At 39.1% G+C, this 11,098-nt stretch overlaps 1 long non-coding RNA gene across 2 annotated transcripts; it reads right to left on the bottom strand.

Moving 5' to 3' along the window:
* Positions 1-374: 374 nt before the first annotated feature.
* Positions 375-8,073, bottom strand: LOC139636763 (uncharacterized). Of its 2 annotated transcripts, XR_011694457.1 has the most exons (6): positions 3,001-8,073; positions 2,284-2,335; positions 1,669-2,176; positions 1,303-1,391; positions 921-1,118; positions 375-511 (listed from the first exon to the last, which is right to left on the bottom strand). It is a non-coding gene; the product is annotated as an uncharacterized lncRNA (long non-coding RNA). The 2 variants fall into 2 exon arrangements; XR_011694456.1 differs by having other exon boundaries at positions 1,303-2,176.
* Positions 8,074-11,098: the final 3,025 nt, after the last annotated feature.

The raw sequence follows: 11,098 nt of genomic DNA, 5'->3' as shown, positions 1-11,098 counted from the left end.
ACATTTTTATTGTCAATAATACAAGCATAAAAAGTATAAAATCTCAAAACCTGTACTGACTGCCACAACACATTTTAACATGTGACAGTACTGAAATAAGTACATTATAAGCTTTAACATTAGACACAGTTACATAATGAAACACAATTCCTTGAAGAACTGGTAATGGTATGACGGTATTTGTATCAAAAACACAAGTACAAAAAGTGCCATAATAACTTGAAACATTTAAGCTTTACCATTGTACATTAGACATTGTAACATTACAAAACTCAATAATCTGAAGAACTGTATAAACAAACATTTGTTGCCACTATAGCACACAGGAATTAGGTCAGGAATAACTTCTCCAGTGCCTCACAGAGTCCAGCCACTTCGTGGATGCTGCCCTCCAAATCCACAGCACGACACTTCGGGCAGTAACTGTGGCTGTTTTTCCACGCCACAATACATGCCTTACACCCGATAAGGCTTTTGCAGCAGGTTGAGAACATTGGCTTATCTACAGGACCTGTAGATTTAAAAAAAAAAAAAAAAAAAAAAGTACTTTATCATTTATTTTCATTGTGTTAGAATCTAGCAGTATGTAGGCCTTCTGTATTAAGATAACCAGAGATTAAGTCAATCCACACTGCATTTGAGATCTATTAGAATGCTAACATTAGAGGAATAAATCAAGCCACTTATTTAAAGTGTAAACTCACTATTTAACATGGTCTCAATGCACTTTACAAATTCAGCAGTCAAAAAAACATAGGAAAAATGAACAATAGTACAAATTGATATTAAATTTTACGTATTCAAACAAAAACCATAAAGAGAGGAATAAATAAACAGATAACATTTTGAGAAGTGTAGTATGAAGTGCCTCAGGTCTCTCATTCCATCTTTCTATTGATCCATAGTAAAACAGTGCCAACCTTTGCAGACAAGACAGGCAAAGACCACTCTTAAAGAAGTTACTTCAGCCTCTGAAAGACACAGGGTTGTTGTCATTGTGGACTGTGCAAATCCACTTAAGTCCTTGATCATCTTGGACACTTCTTAGTCCCTGGGCTGCTTCGACAACCTCCTCAATGTCAGCTATAACCTCTTGAAGGCCAGTATCTTCCTTTCGACTGAAAAACATTTCACATTTACAATGTAACATTTAATTATACTTTAATAATTAGTTACACTACACATACAGTAGTAAGTACCATCATAGCTTTGCTAATGGTTCGCTGCAAAAAAGGATTGATATGCGGTATAGAAAATGAAAAATTAAATAAGTGATAAAATAATAATGTTTAGTTCAGTTACCTCAGCCTCCTTCTTTTGTTGACTTGTAGCAGGTCCAGCTGTTGCTCAGGCACTGCAAATACCTTTCTGGAGTTTTGTTTCCAATGACCCTGCCATTTGAAAATTTGACCTCATTTTGTTATCTTTCAACTAAATATTTGCTGAATTGGTGAAAATGTATAGGTAGGTTAAAATTTAAAAACAGGACACTAAAAACAGATTTGAAGCACTTAAGATACTTGTAGCTATGAATGCAAACTGTACTTTAATGTGAGAATTATACTTAGGTGTATGCATTTAGCTGTTCAAGTGTGTGAACTTTGTGCAGATGAGCTCCTAAAGTGATTGTAGAAAATAGCATTTTCACAGCAATCATTTTAAACATACCCCTAGTTCCTTCTGAATCAACTATTTCGTTGCCCTGACTATCCGTCAAAATAATTGACTCCTGCTGTCCAAGGGATTCTGTCACTTTACTGTTGATTGTTGGCACACAAGCCTCTGTCACAGTCACTGGAGCCGACAAAGGAGAACCCAGAAGCACGACAAAGAGGCAGGCGAGTAGCAAGGGAAGATCAGTTTACTAGTCCAAGAAAACAGGCAGAGTCAAAACCAGGAGATCAGAATCACACAAACAAATCCGACAAGGAGCAGGCAGGTATTCGTAGTCCAAGAAAGGCAAAACAGGGTCAGAGCAGGAAGGCAGTACTAGGATATGCTGGAAAGCTTGGCAACGTAGAACACAAGACAATCTGGCAGGGAACAAATGAAAATGGACTGGTATATATACACTGAGGAACTAATGAGCAAATGGACTGCAGGTGAGGAGGAGATGGGCGGGGAAACCCAGGTGAGGGAAATGAGTAGATTGTATGGCAGGGAAGGAAGGCAGGATCTGAAATGACAGGAGAGTTAGTGAAGTGACATGGAACCAAAATAAAAACAAACTAAGAGTTAGTGTAGCTACGTTACAGCCTCAAACTCAGAGAAGCGGACTGTCACCATCTTCTTGGTCTCCAGCTTTCCATTCACAACTTCAGCACTGAAGACATTCCTGAATATTGATGAAAACAGAGATTTTTTTTATACACACACAACCAAGTATATTACAAATAAATAATATGAAACAATATGTCATCTGATGCAAAGTACAATGTCACATGCTGTTTTCATACTAGGAAAGACTATGCATTACAAGTAATTAATCTGTATAATGAAACATGTTAATAAGGCTTTTATTTATTTAATTATGTTATTTCTAATATTACTCCGGCAGAGGGTGCGTAATCCTGCTCACTGACATCACCCTACTGAAATGAGCCATGATTTTAGAATATTAATTGAATGTTGGTAATTCAAATGAAAGGTCATTTTTGCATTTGGTTTTCACTGAATTAAATATAAAACTGATGATTATGATGTTGTTGGCCTCATGTTCCTTCTTAAGGATGGGACGTCTCCTAAGCCCTTGAATGCTTCACTTAGAATGTGATGCTGTGACACATTTTACCTTTATCCAAAAACTGCAGCTCCTGTGATTTGGACATCGCACTTGGCCATATTACAGTTATGATAATATTTGGATGAACTGTTCAGCCATAATATGCAGGGTTTACCAGCAAACAGAATTGGACACACCTCTGCAAATAATGTAGCCCAAAAATAAGTAGTAACAGAGGTGACAAAGGATACTTTAGCAACAAGTAAAAGTTTCCTCACCTAACAAAGCTTTTAATGGTGGTGCTCCTTGAAGTTGGACAGGAGGAGCTTGTGGCTGTGCTGGTTGGGCGGTGAAAAGAAAAGCGGACAGGCGGACCAGTGGGAAGTACCGCTGCTGATTTCTCAACAGTGGTGCTGTCACCATGCACTTCATAGTGACTTTTGGTGATGAGGTCCAAGGAGCTGAAGTCACCATCCAATTGGGGAAATATGGCCACGTTGTGATCGTCTGTCAAATAGACAGTTTCCTTTTGGACCTATGGTAGAAACATAGGTTAGAAGAGAGACCCTAAACACTGTTCTTATTCATATGATTAAATTTGTACACACACACACATTTATAGCCAGTTAATAAGTTATATAAGGTAACAATGTAACTATTTAATTACATCATCAAAATCATTAATGCTTTTTTATTACTTTACATTTTAACCGTTCAATAAAGCTGAGAAATTAGTGTAAATGCATTACACTATTTTCTCTGTGTCTCTGTTAAAAGTATGCCTCTTCTGTATGGATTATGGAAAAGTTACTTATACAACAAAATGTCTCTATAACCAAAGACAAAAAAAATCAGCTTCTAAGAGGTTATTCAACATGCTTTATCATGCCTAAATAATCTCTGCAAAAAATAAAAATCTTTGGAATGAAATAATGATTGGAAAATCAACATTTATTTATTAAACATTTAACATTTAACTTATCTTCCTTTAGAAACAATATTAATGTTAGCAATCGTTTCTGTTTTGGCTAAGTGCGCTAACGTTGCCACCACGAGTATTGTTTTAAACGTAACGTTAACCGCTAAACCGTTAAACCGTTAAACGCTAACCCTAAATGTAAAAAAAAAAACAAAACAAAAAACGAAAAAAACATATCTGGAAAATGACACTTATTTTCTCCGTTGTCATGTCGTTTGTTTTTAGCGTGACCCTTTTGTCTGCACGGAAGAGGATGTAAATGTCCATTTGCTGCTAAATCTTCTGGTTGATCTTCCCGAGTTATGGTAATTTCCGGTGTAGGTACCAAATGTGTCCGCCCCATATAAAATAGGTCCACCCGGACACATTTGGTACCTACACCGGCTCACTGACAATTGGATGAAACGGGAAACGCTCGTTATCCGTTTTTTCCATTTTTCATTTGAGCATAAAATCGAAAACTGAAAAAACGAGTCGTTATCCGTTTTTTCATTTTAGTATGGGAAACGAATACAGAGAAAAAGAGTTGTTTTTTCGTTTTCTTATTTTTGGTTTTACTTTGAAAAACGAATTAACGAATGATACACGGATTCAAACGTCCTCATCCTCATTTTTTTGTCAAGTGAAAGACCACAATTTGACATCGTATTTTGACATATATTTTTACCTGGTTCCTTAGATTATAATCATTGCAAATGAAATAATAAAAAAACTAAAATAAACTCAGGTCTATGCAAATTTTGAAAGGTCTGTGGAGGACTGGCGAAGTGATTACACTACCGCATAGGTGATCTGGGTTCAATTCACTTTACATACACTATGATGATTATGCAGATAACTTTTATCAATTCCAAGAGAGAAAATTCTGAATTGCAGCAACACTTTATATAAATGACACCTCACACAATTTATACATAACTCAGATGTGACTTGTAAGGCCATTTAGCCTACCTTTATTTCATAGGCCAGAGGACACCATGACCCCATAACGTCAGTGAAGTCTGTGTCACAATGAAGTTCACAAAGACATTGCGGGAAAATTGTCAGCCTCATGCCTTGCATTCAGGTGAGTTTTTTAATAGGTTGATTAATAGGTTCCTTAATAGGCCTACACAGAGGACTAGGCTAGGTATATAAGCAGCACCCTACTTAAGTCCCCATCTTAAGTCCCAAGGAGCACACATCTCAAGTCCCAAGAATGGCATGACCTTTCCTCGAGGAGGAGCCTATTGATGATGGCGCTCAGATTTTTACAATGAGCATTTGATCCACCTGCTCCAAGGGTCTTCAGACATGGGATTAACCCACTTGCCTTCCCTGATGAGTACCTGTGGGAGAGGTATAGGTTAAGTAGGCCAGGCCTTGAGCACTGTTCAGTCAGTTTGTATAGCTCTGCCATTCTTCACATCAGGGACATTCTTATATACTGCGGGTGATGCAGAAGGTCTGTCCAAAGCAACTGTATGCAGGGAGATAAGAAGGGTATACCTTGCACTGAAGTGGTTGCTCATTATTTTTATCACTTTCCCTGGCCATCTGCAAACACAACAGATCAAAGAGGCATTTTATTCAATTGCAGGTATATAACAATTAAAATAATGTATATGACAATGTTGAAACACACATGTTGAAATAGGGTGAATTTGGGTAATCTGGGACATTGTGTAATGTGGGACCCCTGTATAAATTCAGTGTATTACTTGACATCACAATAGACCAAAAATGTCCCAAATTACCCAAGTTCACCTTACCTCTAACAGGCTTCCCCTATGCTCTTGGCGCAATAGATTGCACCCATGTGTGCGCCCAGGCCCTACCTGGACCTGTAGAGGCAGACTATGTCAACCAGAAATCTTTCCATAACTTAAATATACAGGTATGTATAGGGCCAGCTGTGCATACAGTGCCAAGCAGAGTAGCTAGATTCGTGTGAGACATGCGCATCACCACCTAATAGATCAAACCCATTGGACACTTCCTTAGATTTAAATCATTTTATGGACATGACCTTGTTGGCCTTACACCAAGTATATACAGCACAGATGATTCACTTTTACCTTATAAGCACAGACTGATTTTAGACACACACAAATGTGGCATTTTCTTTCTTTATCACATGCATCATAGCATTAACAGCTACTTCCATTCTACCAAGCAAATTGTCACATCAATCCCCTCTCCACGTTGTCAGATGGTCTGTGGGGAAAGTTGCCTGATATCCAACATTGAGGCAAAATGGCCTGCGATTTTTAATGGAATTTTGTTAGGCGGCAGGGGCTATCCTTGTCTGCCCCACCTTTTAATGCCCTAATCAGACCTCGCAAAAGAGGCAGAGAGAGCCTTCAATCATGCCCACTCCAAGACCAGGGGTAAGATTGAAATGACTTTTGGACTGCTCAACTCAAGATTTCAATGCCTTAAGGGCTTCAGAGTTGCTCCAGACAGGGCATGCGACATTTGTGTGGCTTGTGCAGTCTTGCACAATGTTGCCATATTACGCCGGGAGAGAATAACCATCATTCTACCCGAGGACAACTGGGAGCAGATTGATCCCTTCAAGCTGCAGATGGGAGAGCAGTGAGGGACCTTTACAGAAACACTTATTTCAGTTAAACCTCTTTTTTAAGTGAATGCAGTTTTATTTTTGGCCTGAACCTTTTCTGTTTTCATTTAAAAGAATGTTTGAGAAACAAACTTGTTTTCATTAAGTGCATTTTTATTTAATCATTTTGTCCAAGCTGTAAAGACAAAAAGAAATGATTAAAATCCACTCCAAACACATGAACTTGTGCAGTGTTTAAATTTTTACTTACTTCCTTTTCCAGCTTCTTTATCCCAAGCTGAACCTCTTGTACTCTAAGTCAAGCAGGAGTTGTATTTTATAAAAAGCACATCCTGTGAAAGACAAATAGGTCAGAGTAGTTTGTACCAATGTACTGTAGTTTGTACCAATGTGAATAGTTACTCACTTAATTTCACCCTGTATTGCAGGTCCCAGGGACGCTGTGCAGAACAATGCAGTTTTCAAAATTTGAAGAACATCAAAATGCCAAATGCCTCAAGAGCAATTTTTTCCACTTACCTCTGGCATGTCTCTCACTGCAGATATGGTCTCCTCATCTGCTGGTTCCTCTGCAGCCCTGGACTCTTCTTAAGGGCCAGATTGTTCTTTTACCTGTAAATATAACACAAATTTTTAAAACTGACGGAAAAAGTGTGCATTTTCTCACAAATTATACTCACATATCAGATATGGGCTCCTGTGGAGGATACAGGAGCTGGACTGTGTCCCCAGAAACTAAAAGAAAGACATACAATTAAAATAAAACCAACAGAATGATAGTGGACTAAGAAGTCAGCAATACCTTGTATGAATGGTTCACGGCACCTTGAGGGACACTCTCGGATGAGGTATCTCCCTCAATTGCCTCAACCAGAGGGTTAGGCCCTCGCCTATCATTCTTGTTTTTTGTAGCTACAATAGTATACATCAAGATTAACAACCATTTCAACAACTACTTTCTCCATTTCAATGTAGGCTACTTACCACTCTGCAGGATGTTTTTATGTTTTATTTTGACCTGCTGCCAGGTCCGTTTTTCATTGCTGAGACTACTTCTGTTGAGATGTATAACATAACAGCACAATTAGACAAACCAGTTAGAATAATTCAGCGGGCTGCCTAGGGCTTTATAAAGTGGAATTTGAGCCTGCTCAGTCATCACAACTGCATGCTACCATATTCAAAAACAAAGGGATTTGAACCCGGGCCGGCCAGGTGGCGTGCATACACACTACCCCTCCCCTGTCACTTTCCATTGCAAATCACTGTCACCATACAATTACAACACATTAAGCTTATTATACTCCATATTAAAATACAAGAACTTATGCATTTAATCGGTCCGCAATTTTGTGCCAGGCCACCTCCCTTGTTGATTGCCACCATATTGTTTTTTGTAATTGAGTCCTTATACTCCTCATATAATTCCAGGAGCAGAGTTTGCTCCGCGGACAAGAAGTAAGTTGCACGCGCTCTCTAAGTCAGCTTTCAAACATCAATGTTCTGGGCTGCCTATATTCCTTGTGCACACGCGTAATGCACAATTAGGTTAGCCTGGCTTGAGTTAACATTAACAAGGTGTGGCTGAAATGTGTTAATGGAACAGCTTTAGCCTCAAGTGAAAGTTTGCATTAATTCAAACAAGGCTTAGTCAATTAAGCGATACCCCCTAGGTCAGCCACATTACAAAGTGAAATATAAGGTTCAGCCACCCCTCCCCACCTCTCTAATTTTCATAGTCATAAAGAGCTGGAACACTGTTTATTCCAAATTTACCTTGCAGTTTCTGTCTGTAGATTTTACATTGAAAGTGTTAGGTTTCGGAAGACAACACTGCCAAAAAGTATTGCCATTTTGAACAACAAAATAGAGTACATTTTGGATCATAAAAGAAGGTTTGCTTATGTCAAATGTAATAACTGAAAGAGTTGCAGTTGGATTAAAAGTGCGTTAGTTATGTTTTAAGGTAAACATTTGTGTAAGTTGTGTATGTACATTATCCCAAATGTTTGCAACCGGGAGAAATCTGTAATTTCAATCAAGGCAATGGCCCATTACCTTGTCAATGGCATGATGTCCCCTTTGCACATGTGTCAGTATTGTGGTAGTCAGCCAGACACCGTCAAAATTATCTTAATTTAAGTCACTTATTCTACCATACACTTTTTAGCTCTTGGTCTTTTTACCCCTATATTTCAATGAGATTAAGGGTCTTATACATACATATCTGCTATTGCTTTATGTATACACAGTGTTCTAGCTTTGTAGTGAGGGTAAAAAAAGGTAAGCTCAAAAAGTTTGTTTCAAGATATTTAATAACAAAAAAATGTATAATGTTTCATTGATGTTACCAGACGAAGTATAAAGACAGAGAGTTATTCATCAAATGTCTGGATCTTAAGTTATCAGAGAAACAAGCTGATCAAACAATTGTGGCAGCTCGGCTCACAGCCCCTCCAAGATGCCCTGTGTTTACTGAACAGCATTAGAGAAAGACAGATTTTTAACGTATTAAATTACTTGGTCTGTTTGCTCTGAAGCTAAGGAGACCTCTGCAGATAATTCTGCTCCATGTAAAAACCGTCTTAAGGATTAACGCAGAAGGAATCCCAATTAAGAATGGCGGTGAAGACAACAACTCCAATCATCGCATACTACTTCTGACAACACCAAACTCTTTTGTTATTGTTTTGATTGAACGACCTTTCATAGCAGAAAATTACATATTGTGTGTTTAGGGGAAAAAAATGTATTATTATTACCTGAATTTGCTGAGATGTTGTGTCTCAAGTGGACAAAATTAGGCTGTTATTAATCACCTTTTATTATTATCATTATGATTATTAGGGTCCAAGCAGTGAAGCTGCAAGATCCCTTTTGTTTTTGTTTCAATTCTTCTACCTTTTCTTCTTCTTCCTCTTAATATTTCTGTACTGAATGAGCATAGCAAAATCCTTAAGACCTTGAAACATAAAACTGCATGACATGTTCTTGAATTCCCCTCCAATTAGTCAGGCCCTAAAATTATTTTTTTTTCTATTTCCCTTTTAAATAGTGCCACATTTGTAAGGAACATGCATTTGTGGGATGAGCAGCAGAGCTGAGTATGTGGGTTGCGCCCATGAAAGATTTGCCACATCTTCTGTGCAAATGCCAAACAGCTTTTTTTTGCTGTTGCTATTGACTATTGTTTTGAGCTTCTGGTACTGCCAGATTCCACAAAAAAACAAGTTGCGGCATTATTTGGAGTGAGTCCTAGTACCATCTGCAAACTGAAGGCCAAGTCCAATATAACAGGGGATGTCAGAGACAGGCCATGAAGCGGGCGTCCCAAGAAGATGGCACCCCAAGAAGGCGGTTTCCTCATTGTGTCAGCACTTAGGAACCGTCGGCAGTCTTCCACAGTTTTTCAGTCAAGGTTTGCAGGACAATATGCCCGACGGCTCTCTGCCCAGACAGAGCGGAACAGACTGCACGCAACAAATCTCCAGTCTCATTGGGCTGCCAGGAGGCCTGCCATGACTGCCCTTCACTGTCAGGCCCATTTGCGCTGGTGTCAGCAACACATGCACTGGAACCTGAACATGTGGAGGAACGTTATTTTCAGCGATGAGTCCAGATTCTGCTTACGGCACTTGGATCGTAGGGTCAAAGTGTGGAGAAGACGCAAAGAATGCTTTGGTGATTGCTGCATCGATAGAGTAACATCCTTTGGTGGAGGCAGTGTGATAGTGTGGGGTGGCATCTCCCTTACTGGAAAAACGAGGCTAGTCATCATTGGAGGCAATCTCAATGCAGAGATATCAAGGTGAAATTCTGCAACCAGTGGCCATCCCATTTCTCCACAGTCTGGGACCAAACTCTCTCCTCCAGGATGACAACACTTGCCCCCACAGAGTGTGGTTTATCAGAGATTACCTCCAGATTTGGGAGTGGAGAGAATGGAATGGCCCTTCAGCAGTCCTGACCTCAACTCCCATTGAACACTTGTGGGATCATCTTGGGTGTGCTGTTCATGCCAGAGTGACCAACACAACCACGTTGGCTGACTTGCAACAAATGCTGGTTGAAGAATGGGATGCCATCCCACAGCAGTGACCATCTGGTGACCAGCATGAGGAGGAGGTGCCAGCCTGTTGTGGCTGTATATGGTTCTTCCACACACTACTGAGGCTCCTGTTTGTTAAATGAATAAATTGTTAAATTGCCAATATGTCTTGTTTCTTCAGACTTCAATCATCCAATCCATCAAACAACACCAAACAAGAGTCAACAGCAAAAAAAAAAAGCTGTTTGGCATTGGCAGAGAAGATTTGGCAAATCTTTCATGGGCGCAACCCATTGCTTTTTGCGCAAAATTTCCTTGCTTTTTGTGCTTAGTTTAGTTTGTGCTTTGGCTCATATCTCATGAATAGTGTGAAAAATTCTTTGTTTATGTCAATCTGTCAAGTCATTTGCATCTTTGCTTGACTAACTTTCTGCTCTAAAAATGGCAAATTTTGCCACATTTTTTTCATTTTCTTTAAAACCTTTTTTCAGGAACCATGTGACAAACCTCTTTTCAAGCACTGATCAAGAGTTTCTACGGACTTTGTTGTCCTTAACTTGGTATAGGAATTTCAATACATCAGTCCAGTTCAATTATATACAAGCCAAGTACAAGTAATTGTTGGGTAGCTGGAGTCCAGATATGGGCCAGAGACTAAGTCTGAACCTTTTGTCCAACACTTATCTTCCAACAAAAGCGCACATCCACTGGAGTCCCAAAGAGTTCAGAATAATTCATGGATGGAGTTCAGTGCAATAGAGTTTATTCTTAGAAACAAGAGATAGA

The sequence above is a fragment of the Trachinotus anak genome, unplaced genomic scaffold, assembly GCF_046630095.1.
Source record: "Trachinotus anak isolate AG129_WGS33_773 ecotype Australia unplaced genomic scaffold, CSIRO_AGI_Tana_v1 ptg000019l, whole genome shotgun sequence".
Taxonomy (NCBI): Eukaryota; Metazoa; Chordata; class Actinopteri; order Carangiformes; family Carangidae; genus Trachinotus; species Trachinotus anak.
Note: the sequence above shows the minus strand (reverse complement) of the source record. Positions and strands in the feature narration are given on the sequence as shown.